This window comes from Chinchilla lanigera, unplaced genomic scaffold (assembly GCF_000276665.1).
Source record: "Chinchilla lanigera isolate Chin_1 unplaced genomic scaffold, ChiLan1.0 scaffold00156, whole genome shotgun sequence".
NCBI lineage: Eukaryota > Metazoa > Chordata > Mammalia > Rodentia > Chinchillidae > Chinchilla > Chinchilla lanigera.
Genome location: NW_004955557.1, coordinates 1,552,561 through 1,566,394, shown reverse-complemented (window position 1 = coordinate 1,566,394; position 13,834 = coordinate 1,552,561).

Here is a 13,834-nt window from a genome sequence, read left to right as displayed (position 1 = left end):
CTGTGAGCCGTGTGGAACCTTCCTGACTAGGGGCGGTGCCAGGTAGAGGAGGCGCGGGGGAAGGGCGCTGGGTGGAGCTGTGCGACTGACTCGGGGAAAGTGCAAGATCCACGGCCTCTGTCGCCGAATTCTGAGAGCTGCACCCAGAACACCTACAGCGGTCCCGCAAGACTGCCTTGAGGTGCAGCCTAGGCGGCCTGGGTGCACCCTAGGTGCGGCCTAGGCGGTGGAATTACCCGCGACCCTAACAGGATCAATGTATATGCCACCTCCTTCTGGAAACCACTGTTTTAGTATTCTGTTTCCAGGAAATAGAATTCTGCTACATATTGGTACGTAGCCCAGATTTCTCAAAAGTCGGAAAAAACCCAGGTTTTCCTGCCCCCCCCCACCTCTTTTAATAATAAAAAGTGCGCTGGGTGTGGTGCCACACGCCTGTAATCCCAGCGCTTGGGAGGCTGAGGCAGGAGGATCATTGCGAGTTCGAGGTCAGCCTGTGCTACAAAGTGAGCTCAAGACCAGCCTGAACTGCATAGTGAGACCCTGTTTCAAAAAGACAAAAAAAAAATTTTTTTAAAGAAAAAATATATAAGTAAATAAATAAAATAAAAGGTGCAATGTAATTATACTGGTTATATGACATGGCTGCTTTTCTTTTCCCACTGGATATACCTTTGCAATTCTTTGCTTGTTCTACAGAAGAACCTGGAATCTATCTGCTAGATCCATCCCATGGTATCATATGCACTCTAGGCCTGGATAGCCAAGGCTTGAATCTACCACTTAAAAGTTGTGAAACCCTAAGAAAGTCATTAACCTTTTTACCTTTGGAGTTTTGTGAGCATTAAATTAATTAACATATGAAAAATGCTATATATTAGCATTAATATATCTAAAGAAAACATTTCTTTCAGTCATCTTGCTATGTATTAGGGGTATCCTCCTTGGAGTTACTTCCCATTGAGTCTATATTTGAGGCCAAAATGAGCCTCCTGGCCTTCTCTGATGCATTGTGGATACCTGTAGCACTTCATTTTGTCATCGGATGGGATCCAAGGAGGTCCACTAAAGAGGAGATGGGAACTTCAGTACCCACCCCCACCAGAGTAGTTTTGTGACCCTCATCACAGAAAAGCGTTTCGGAAAGTGTCAGCGAGACACCCAGACAGATTTACTAAGCAGAAACAAAGAAGTACACACTCAGCAAGGAATGTGGGTGCTTGAGGGTAAGGTGCATTGTGGTCTGGGTGGGACTATGGTATTTGTGTGATCTTGTCATCACACTGAGTTTTAAGAGGTCCCCATTGCTGAAATAAGAAACTGAACCCTCCCTTTTGCAGAATAAGTTTGAATACTGGAGCACGTACCTTCATAAAACAAATACCACTGGTCGTAAAAGATCAAATAAACACTAATAAAATCATTTCAAAATCTTCTCCATCTTTTCCAAATCTTATCTGAAGACAATAAACAAATAACTGAATATGTCATTTATTGGAATATAATAGTATAAGCTGCACGAATTCCAAAACTTGTACCATTTTGTTAATTGTTGATTCTCAGCATGGAATTATGCCTGACAGTAGGTGCCTAATAAATATTTGTTGAGTGAATCAATGAAGGAATGAGTGAGTGTGGCAGTCTGTTGGCTTATTAAAGCTACCAGTCATTACCCATTTCTACTGATTTACATGAGCTAATACAAAACAGAAATAAAAACCTGAAATATGTAGTAAATGATCCTGAAATCCTGAGAAGAAAATTGATTATAATGGTGACATAAATACTTCTCGTATTCTTCCAGATTTTGAATGAAAGTAGAAGCATTGAGAAGTGAATAGCTGATTACATAGATGGTGTCACTTTTCAAAAACAGATTTGACCTCACTGTTACTAATCTTTAGGGAACTACAAAGCAAATCTACAATGTGATATCACATCACATCCCTTAGGATGGCTACCACAAATTTTTAAAAAACATAAAATAACAAGTGTTGGTGAGGATTTAGAGAAATCAAAACACTCGCAGACCACTGTTGGGAATGTAAAGTGGTGACTCCATTATAGAAAATAGTAACAGTATGGCCATTTCTAAAAAAACCCCTAAAGTATGATCCAGCAATTCCCACTTCTTTATATATACTCCAAATAATTAAAAACAAGAGCTTGAATAAATATTTACATACCCATGCTCATAGCAACATTATTCATAATAGTCCAGTGGCAGCAGCTCAAATGTCCATCCACAGCTCAAATGTTCCATCCAGGAACATGGGTAAACAAAATGTAGTTTCATATATATATGCAAGATTGATCAAACAAGTAATCATTAACTGTTCCTTTCAGTAAAGCAATAGAAGACAGTAGTACAACTATGCTAGCCATCCTGTATACACATACATACATAATTTCCCCTAATTCCACTGAAAGTATCCACAGAAGAATGAGCCAATGTGAGGACAGAATCTCAGATATAGAAGACAGGATTGTGGTTAGAGATCATGAAAAGAAAGATTTCTTAAAAATAGCAAGGGGTCTGGTTTATTCCCCCTGCTATTTTAAAGAAAACTTCTTTTCATGATCTCTAACTACAAGCCTATCGTCCATATCTGAGATTCTTTCCTCACATTGGCTCATTCTTCTGTGGATACTTTCAATGGAATTTTTATTCTCCTGGATATCTGCTTGAATCTGTTTTATGGATTCCAGTTTTTTCCTATGTTTGGCATTCATGGCTTCCATCACTTTCCTAAGGTCCTCTATTTTTTATCTGTATCTGCTCTAGAGTCACCAAACATGGTTTTCATTGTGTTTACCATCTCTGTAGTTACCTGGTAAATTATTTCTCATTTGATTTTTTTCTAGAGCCTCATTCAATTGTTTTATTGTTACCACTTCAGAGAGGCCAGGTGGGTGGTTTTTTAATTGTCTCACCTCATTGCTTCCTGGGTGTGCCTTTGGTGAATTGGATGTCTGGGGTTGAATCTTGCTTAAGTGTCTTCTCATTTTCTTTTTTTTTAGTTTAATTCCTGGGTTGATGCTTGTAAACTGCCTGTGGTGAGCTGTTTTATTGGTAATATTTAGAACCCTCAGGAAATGACTACTTCTCTGAGGTGTCTTCCAGGTATAGCTGGTGTTTGGTTTAGAGTCTGTTGCAAGACCCTACCTCTTCAGTTTGTTGGGGGATGAGAAATTGCTGCCTGCTTGGCCCAGCCGCTGGTTCTTTGGCACTGGTCCACAGTATTTTCTATGACCCTTAGGCAATCTCAGTATTGAAATACCAGGAAGAACAGCTAGTTAGAAAAATTATGTCACTGTGGCTAAAGAGGTACCATCAGCAATAACAATAGCATCAAACATAGCTCCCAGTTAGTGCAGTCCTTCACATCCACTATTCACTTCCACTGCTGCATTTCTCTGTGGAGGCCCCTGGTGTTGCCAACAGTCACCATGTGTCCACAGATTTGAACTGCTCAGGAAGAAGGCTCTGATGGCTACCTCCTTCTTTTTCATTGAAGTTTCTCTCTTCACTCTCCCTGTGGGCTTCAATTCTTGCTTCAGATTCTTCCTGGGTCCAGAGGACCCACTTCCCTCCATCTTGTCTTCCTCTGTCATCCAGTGTCTGGATGGCAACTCTCAGAGAGGCTCTTTTTCTGCTGCTTACCACACCTAATTTAGCTTTTAAATCTCAACAGCCATTCATGATACAAACTCTGAAGCAAATAGGTGTAGAAGATCTTTATCTGAATCTGATAAAAGCCATCTGTGACAAACCACTGGCCAACATTCTAGTAAATGGGAGAAGCTGAAACTTTCCCTCTAAAACCAAAGACAAGACAAAGATGTCCACTATGACTACCACTGCTCAATATATTTCTCAAAATATTATTCAGAGAGAAAAGAAGAAAATAAGTAAGATACGGTTATGAAGGAAGAAGTTATCATTACTTGCAGATGACATGATCCTCTACATAGAAGACTCCAAAAACTCCACCAGAAGACTCCTGGAATTAATAACTAAATTCAGTAGTGTGGCAGGATACAAAGTCAACACTCAAAAATCAATAACATTATTGTACACCAATAACAAACTCACTGAGAGAGAAATTAGCAGTAACAATTACAAAAGAAGTAACTCTTACAATAGTATCAAGTAAAATGAAACACTTAGGAATGAACCCAACCAAGGAAGTAAAAGAGTGCTACAATGAAACCTGAAGTACAAAAGGAGACTGAAGAGAACATCAGAAAATGGAAAGATAGCCCCTGTTCCTGGATAGTCAAATCAATATATTCAAAAGGGCCATACTTTCCAAAACTGTTATACAACTTTAATGCAATCCCAATTAAAAATACAGTAGTATTCCTCACAGAACTAAAAAAAGCAATGCTAAAATTCATATGAAAGCAGAAGAGACCTAGAATAGCAAAAGCAATTCATGGCAACAAGGGCAAAGCAGGAGGCATCACAATCCCAAAGTTAAAAGTTATACTACAAAGCTACACTAAGAAAAACAACATGGTATTTGGAAAAGAAAAACACATATGTACTTGTGGATCAAGGATGCAGAAACAACTCCAAGCACACTCCTCTACCTTATCTTTGACAAATGGCCAAAAACTTTCACTGGAAGAAAGATAGCCTCTTTAACAAATGGTGCTGGGAAAACTGGCTATCCACATGCCAAAGATTGAACCTAGACTGATTTCTCTCACCATCCACTAAACTAAAATCAAAATGGATCAACTATTTGAATATTAAACAGAAACACATATCAAATATTTAAATATTAAACAGCCAACAGAGCTGGAAGATAGAATAGGTAAAACTAAGACATAGGTGTAGGCACAGACTTTCAGAAAAGAACCTAGTTGTACAAAAAGTAACACCAAGAATCAACAAATGGAATCACATCAAATCAAAAACTTCACCACAGAAAAAAACCACCAACAGGCCAAATAGACAACCTACAGAATGGTAAGTTTTAAAAAAAGTTTTACAAGCTACTCTTCAGGAAAAGAACTAATATCTAGAATATGTAAACAACTTGAAAACTTAACCCCCCAAATTTAAAAATGGGCATCTGAAATGAACAGACACTTCTCAGATGAAGAAGTACAAATGGCAAATAAATATATGAAAAATGTTCAGGGCTGAGAATGTAGCTCAGCAGCACAGTGCCTGCCTGGCAAGCATAAGATGCTGAGTTCTATTCCAAGTCTGCCTCCCCCAACCAAAAAGAAAAAAGAAAAAGAAAAAAATTTTCGGGGCTGGGGATTTAGCTCAGCGGCAAAGCACCTGCCTAGCAAGCGCAAGGTCGTGAGTTCAGTTCCTGGTACCAGAGAAAAACCAAAAAAAAACCAAAAAAATTTTCAATAACACTGACCGTTTGAGAAATGCAAATTAAAACATAACTGAGATTCTATCACCTTCCAGAAAGAATGATTGTCATCAAGTAATTGACCAATAACAAATCCTAGAAAGGCTGCACCGGTAAATAAACTTTTCTTCCTTGTTGGTGGGAGTGTAAACTGGTACTATCACTATGGAAATAAATATGGAGATTACTCAAAAAAACTAAAACTAGTAATTCCATTTGATGACCCAGCTATTCTCCTTCTAGGCATCTTCCTGAAAGAGTTAAAGACATCGTATCACAGTGATGTATACATACCCATATTTAGAGCAACACAATTTCTAATAGCTAAATCTTGGAAGCAGCCTGTTTTTCAGCTGATGAAGGAATAAAGAAAATGTATTTATATACAATGGAATAACTTGCTATAAAGAATGATAAATAAGTCATTTTCAGGAAAATGGATGCACTTTGAGTCCATAATTATAAGTGAAGTAAATCAGACACACAGGCTTGAATATCACAAGGTGTCTCTTATATGAGAAATACGGTATATAAATCAAATACAAAATAAAAGACAATAAGAAAAAAAAGAGAAAGAAAAATGTACTGTAATCCACCCTGAACAATGTACCTAAACGTGTACCTTGACTTACTTTGGGTTTTTAAAATATTTTTTGGCCTGCTAGTTTGGTTGTTAATCTGTATTTGTAATAATTAACCTGATAAGGACTTATAATATGAATAAATAAATCTGATGCTGTCAAAAATGTTTTTAAAGGGGTGAAGCAGAGAGGGAAAAAGGAATTGAGATGTGTTTGTCCACAAATTCCCAATAAATGTGATCATTATGTACTGCAAGATGTACAAATAAAAAGAAAAAAATTAAAAATTAAAAAGAATAAACAGGATTACATTAAATGAAAAAGCTTCTGTACAGCAAAGCAAACAGCCAACAGAGTGAACAAACAACCTGCACAATGAGAAAAAATTTTGGCAGCTATTCTTCCAAGAGAGCACTAACATCTACAATACATAAAGACCTCAAAAAGTTAGATACGTCAAAGTAAAAGACCTAATCAAAACATGGGCAACTGAAATGAATAGACACTTCTCAGAAGAAAAAGTACAAATTGCCAATCAATACATGAAAAAAACGTTCAACATCATTGGCCATTAAAGAAATGCAAATTAAAACAGCTCTTTGATTCTATCTTACCCAGGAAGAATGGCCAGCCTCAAGAAATTAAATAATAACACATGCTAAAAAAATTGAAAGGAAAGAAAACCCTTCTGCATTGTTGCTGGGAATGTGATCTGGCACAACCATTATGGAAATTAGTATAGAGATTCCTCAAAAAACTAAAACTAGAAATTCCATTTGACCCAGCTATTCTCCTTCTATGTATCTTCCCCAAAGACTCAAAGAGTGATACAGGCATAACAATGTTTATAGCAGCACAATTCATAATAGCTGAATCTTGGAAGTAGCCTGTACGTGCATCAACAGATGAATGGATTTAGAAAAATGTCGTATTTATACACAGTGGAGTACTACTGTACCATAAAGAAACATAAACTCAAGTCATTTGTGGGAAAGTGGGTTCACCTTGAGACCATAATGTTAAGCAAAGTAAATCAGACACATAAGCTTAACTGTCACATGGTTTCTCTTATATGAGAAGCCTTAAAATATAAATAAAGAGCAAAATAAAAGACAAACAATAGAAAGTAGGGAGCTAGATCTTTCTCAAATGGTAAGAGATAGAGGGAAAGAAATGGGGAGTGAAAAAAGGAATTAAGATATGTACATCTTTTCATTGTTTTATCTTTAAAATTAAAAAAAAGTGTACATGTTCAAAATCTACCAAGAAATGTAAATTAATAAAAATAAAATGATTCTAATAAAATAAATAAAACTAGAGGACCACAAATTTTTTTTAAAAAAGGAAGTCACATCTTTCTCTAGACTAAAGTCCAAGTATCATGAGCTCCAGGATCAACTACAGAACCAGCACTGTTTCTTTATACCAAATTCTTCATAGCCTCTAAACCCAAGACCATTTTCATAATTTGCTCAATTCACAGCTGCAAATTCCATAGTGCCTGAGCATATATCACAGACTCACTAATATTTACAAATCTTTAAACATAACTGCTTTCGAACAAAAGATGAACTAAAGATAGAGTGTGTTATGGCTTGTGTCTAGATGTTCCCCCAAAGCCTCATGTGATCATAGGCGGGACTTTTCAGAGGTGACTGGGTCTAAGGTGGGTGATGCTGTGATTAAGTGTGTGATGCTGGGATTAAGAGTGTGTGATTAAACCAGGCATGGTAGTGTACACCTGTAATCCCAGCACTCAGGAGGCTGAGGCAGGAGAATTGCTGTGAGTTTAAGACCAGCCTGGGTTACAAAATGAGCCTGAACTGCACAGTGAACCCTTGTTTCACAAAGACAGAAAAAAGAGTGTGTGATTACTAAATTAATCCACTGATTGCTTTGTCATAGTTCTGGGTGTGGATAATGGGAAGACCCACCCTGGGTGCACATGGCACCACCCAAAAGGTGGGTAGGCTGGATGGATACAAAGGGACAGAAAGAAGTCAGGCTGGCTGCTTCTTCTCCATTACTTCACCGCTTTGCTGCTTTCTGCCTGCCATAAGGTTTCTTCTCTGTGATGCCCCTCTGCCATGCCACCCTGCCTGGGAGCCAGCCAGTTACAGCCTGAAATCTCTATAAACTGTGAGCTAAAATAAATCTTTCTTCCCTTAACTTGGGTGTGTTGGGTATTTTGTCTCAGGGAAGAGAAAAAATAACTAAGACAGAGGGGAAAATGTTTCACTTCAGCAAGTAGAATTTTACTGAACTAGGTGGATATGAAAGGTTTTTTTTAGTTACACGAGTGTTTATGCTTTGTACGTTGTTATGACACCTTTATATGTATGTACAAATAATTTCAGGAGGCAGCACAGCAGACCTCAGGGACATCTATGCGAGTGAGAGAGAAAGGGCAAGGCAGGAATGGCAAAGCAAGATTTAACCTTTGTCTATTTTTAATAAACTGGATGTGAGTAGTCTTCACTCCCCAAACCAGTTATGGAAATGACAAAGCAAGGAAATGGGCAGCCTTCAAATATTGCTAGCAAGACTGGGAGCTGCTAAAATTTTTTTAGAGAACAAGTCCTGTATCCAATTATTCTACTTCTAGAAATCTATCTTAAGGAAATAATTCAAGCACAGAGTTTTACTCACACAGAAATTTCTTATATTCTTTTTAAGTGGTATTATAAATTGAAAACGAGTCAAATGTCTAATAATTGATGAGTGAGTTATGATACATTAACATGATGGAATATTTTATACTGTTGAAAGGATGTTTATAAAGAGTGTACTATAATATAAAAATGGTTTTATGGGACACGTTAAGTGAAAAAATAAAAGGTAGAAAAAAATAAAGATTGACACAGATATTAATTTTGAATTGAGTCAAGATTTTAGAAATATGTATGGCACCTTTATATCTCTAAATGCAAAATGAACTCTCAGAAATTATTAAGGGAAATGTTACACCACAATTGACCCCTAGAAGATATTAATATCAAATTCTTGATACCAGTGAATGTTAGTCTGTTTGGAAAAAGGATCTTTGCAGTTGTTGATTAAGGATCTTAACATGAGGCAAAAATTCTGGATTTTCCGAGTGGATCCTAAATACTGAAACAAATGTCTTTTGAGAGGCAGAGGAAGATTAGACATACAGAAGAGGATATGGCCTTGTAACAATTAAGGCAGAATTTGCGGGGAGCCACAAGCTCAGGAATGTCAGCAGGTACCTGAAGCTAGAAAACGCACGACACTGAACCTCCCCTAGAGCCTCTGGAGGAGACACGGCCCTGCCCACACCTTGCTTTTGCACGTATGCCCTCTAGAACTGTGAGAGAATACAATTATATTGTTTTAAGCCACTATGTTTGTAGTAGTTTGTTACAGGAGCCACAGGAAACTGATACAATACATCACTTTTGCTTTATGTGTTAACACTCCTGAGGCTGCAGGATTAAGACAGGAGGGAGGAGGAAAGGATGTTGTAATTCAGTAAATGGGTACCAGATGGCAGTGCTGTGCAGGGAATAGTAAGAGCACCGGCTCCACTGCCTCACATTCTCTCCTTTAGCTGAGGCCTTCCTTGTTATTCCTCCAACCCACAGAACCAGAATCTTCCTTTTGCCTGAAAAAGCAGCAAGCTTCAGTCATTCTTCTACTTTATGCCTATTTGCACTAATAATTTATCCAGATTTCAATATACCTATGTTACTCTTGGATTCTTAAATGGCTTTTAGGAAAAAGCAATACATTATGACCTAATTCATGTTTATTGGTAGAATGATTACATTGGTTTAATAATAAAGGAATAATAAAGGAATGTTAAAGGAATAATAAAGGAATTAAGTGAGATCATAAATGCAAAAGTGCTTTGTAAATAGTAATACACAACAGACCTGTAAAATTACCTTATTGTTACTGTCATTCTTTTAAAAGATATTACAAGAAAAGAAAACCAAAGAATATTTAATGATTATATTATGATCACTGTCACCCAAGAGGAGTTGATAGTTGAAGCTAGGAGAAACTTCACAGAGCTTCCTCTATGTAGGTGATTTCATAACCCAGTGCAAACTTTAATGTGCACAGGAATCACCTGGGACTCTCATGAACAGGTAAACTCTGGTTTAGTAGGCCTGGGGTGGGTCTCAGAACCTACATTTCTGACCAGCTTCTGGATAATGCTGATGCTGTAGGCCTGTGGAACACCCAGTGAGCAGAAAAAAATCATTTTGGCTCTGCATTTAAATCCCAATCACTAATCCTATTATAAAGAGCAAATGTGTGGTTATAAGGAAATATATATTCAGTGAGTAGACACATTATCCGTTTTCCACAAAAACAAAATTGGCACTAAAACTCTGATTTGGAAGGTGAACTTGAAATCATCCAGGTGGGTACCATATAAATAATTCCTAACAGAAGTTTCTATCCCTCTTTTTTAGCATTCAAAGGGGAGAAATTTTCAGTTCCCTTTAATAAATTAAAACAATATATTACTATTACTAGAAGAGAAATTTATCTTTTCTTCATCTAATTGTTTGTTAGAATTTTATCTGCTTTTTACTTTATATTGTTTGAGAGAAATGAACTAGACTCATTTCCAAATATCCTTTCCTACACTTACATTCCCAATGGTGTCATTAAAACCAGGCTGGAGTAATTTAACCTATGCAATTAATCTTCCTGTACCCTGGCTAAGTAAATATTTGATACATATAAAGACATAATCCATACTTTTGTGTAATGCATGGGCCTTGAATTCCACCTTTGCCCCTTCTAAGACTAAAACAAGAATGACATCACCACTTCTTTTCTTAGACCACCCCAGCAGCTGGAGAGATCATTTTTTCCAATCATTCCTTTAATTGAATTATTATTTCTTTGGGAAAATCCCCACTGGTTTAGTATTTGGGGATCTAAGTTGGGAGGGGCAAAACTGATATTCCTCTGGCTGATGATCACAAGCAGGGCCAGCTTCATGGGCACATGATCAGTGCTCTCACACAGGGCTCCACATTCAGAAAGTCCCCATGTTTGGTTGAATGCTCTGGCATTTGCCTTGAAATTCTGAATAACGTTTGAACAAGTGGCTCTATCTTTATAGGTTACACTGGGCCAAGCAAACTATGTAGCTCATCCTGCTTACATAGACATACATGCTGTTCATCTGGTTTCCTAGAGGATGAATATAAATTCATCCTCTGTATTCCAGTATGATTGCCTCATTCTTTCAAAATCCAAACAAGTTCAAGTAATTATTTACCTTTCCTCCCAAGAAGGACTAGCAACATGTTGCCTATGTGCACTTTCCTACTAGGCTGTTGCCATCACCCTCTTCATGCGTTGGGCTCCACGTGTCACACACATTGTAGTTTCAAAGAATACTAGACCACCATTGATCATCATCCTGTCCAGTGATCTTAGCTTTTTAAATGTTAATTATGTTGTGCTAGGTATGTTACCTCTTGGTTTATCTATCCCTGAATCTTTGACTCAAAATTATACTACAGAGCTACTGTGATAAAAACAGCATGGTACTGGAAGAAAACAGACCTGAGAACCAGTGGAACAGATTAGAAGATTCAGAAACAACTGCAACCACATTCAGCCACCTTATCTTTGACAAAGAGGCCAAATATATTCATTGAAAGAAATATAACCTCTTTAATAAATGGTGCTAGAAAAACCAGCTTTCCAAGTGCCAAAGACTAAAACTAGATCCACGTCTCTCACCATGCACTAAACTAAAGTCAAAATGGGTCAAAGATCTAAATATTAAAACAGAAACACTAAATCTACTGGAAGAGAAAGTGGGTAAAAATCTTGAAGATATAGGGCTAGGCAGAGAGTTCACGAACAAAAATCAAACTGCATAGAAAATATTTCAAAGAATCAACAACTGGGATCTCATCTTATTAAGAAGCTTTTGGACAGAAAAAGAAAGCACCAACAGAGTAAAAAGACAACCCACAGAGTGGGCAAAATTTATGTCAGCCATTCTTCAGACAAAGGACTTCTATCTAGAACATATAAAGGACTGAAAAAAATTAGACCCTCCCAAATTCAAAGATCCAATCCAAAAATGGGCATCTGAGTTGAATAGACACTTCTCAAAAAAAAGATGGACAAATGGCAAATAAATATATGAAAAAATGTTCAACATTACTGGTCATTTGAGAAAAGCAAATTAAAAGAATGCTGAGATTCCATCTCACTCCAGAGAGAATGGCTATTATCAAGAAAACAGCTAATAAATGCTGGTGGGGCTGTAAGGGAAAAGGAACACTTCTCCACTGTTTGTGGGAGTCTAGACTGGTGCAACCACTGTGGAAATCAATATGGAGATTCCTCAAAAAACTAGGATTAGAGGTCCCACTTGACTGAGCCATTCCCCTTCTGGGTATTTTCCCAGAAGAATTAAAAGCGTCTCACTACAGCAATATATGTGCACCCATGTTTATAGTGGTACCGTCTGTAATAGCTAAGCTTGGAAGCAACTTAAATGCCCATGAACCAATGAATGAATAAAAAAAAGATGTGTTTTTATATAATGGAATATTACTGAGCCATAGAGAAAGATAAAATTGAGACATTTATAGCTAATTGGATGGACCTTGAAACCATAATCGTAAGTGAAATAAATCAGACACACATGTGTAAATAGCACATTATCTCTCTGCTGTGAGAAACTGAAAACGTAAAGAAGAACAAAATGTACCATAGATATTGTGAAATAGGAAGAAAAGGGAACTAGGGGTGAAAGGGAAAGGAAGGAAGGAGAAGGAAAACTTGAGAAAAGAAGAATAAAATGAAATTAAAGTTTTTTGAACAGGGCAGGAAAGGGAGTTTGAAAGGAGGGGTGGGAATGGGGGAAAAAGAAGATTCAAGATATATCACGTACATATACAAATTCCATATAATTAATGTGGTCATTATGTATATGTCAACTGTACCAATACACTTAAATAAAAATAAAAAGACACTGTTGTCAATCTTCCAAATGAAATTCCACTCCAGTAGAAAGTCCACTGGAGCTAAAACTTAGCAGAGCTCTAAGAAGAAGGACCTTAGCAAAGCTCTAAGAAGGAGCTGGATTTGGTACTGTGTCAGGTGGAGGTGAGTAGTGTATCCAGGGATGTCACTAATGGCATCTGTCAAACTGGTGATCTTGCAAATGCAGAATAAGTGCCGGATGTCAAATTCACACTGCTTGCATTTACTGAACCCATATGTATCAGCCAAAGAAATCCCATTTTTAAAAAGCCAGAGCTGTTGAGATGGCACAAGAACCTTGTAACTCATCTTGTGATCTCCTGGCCTTAAAGTTATGATAAGAAAAATATCATTTCACATTTGTGATGCTCATATTTGTAGAAATGTTCTTTCCATTTTGACTTTGCTGCAAAGAAAGATAGTTTTTAGTTTAAGTTTGTTTCTCTTAATAAATATTTCATAGCTGTTTCAAGGAAACTGAAAAAAAAAAAAAAAAAAAACGGTGTCCCAAAGTGAACCTCCAAAACCCACATCCAAAGCACTTTCTTTGGATAAGTAAATACTACTGTTCTTTCTCCTACAATCAAAATTGTCAGCACATGGAAGCAAAGAAAGCAATTGCATACTGGATTTAATTAGGTGAATTAAGAAGTTTCCCAACCCCACCCTCACTCCTGCACAACAAAATACCCACTTCACCGTTTCGCTTGATACCTGAATTCCACCACTGGAGACTGTGTGTGTGTGGGGGGGTGTCTGTGGTCTCAGTCTAATTAAAAGATAACCATGCAGAATAAGGAGCAACCCAGCCCCCCGCGCCTTGCGCCCAGGCAGCCAGTTCTCCGGGAGCGGCAGGGCTCCTGGGTCCGAGAGTGG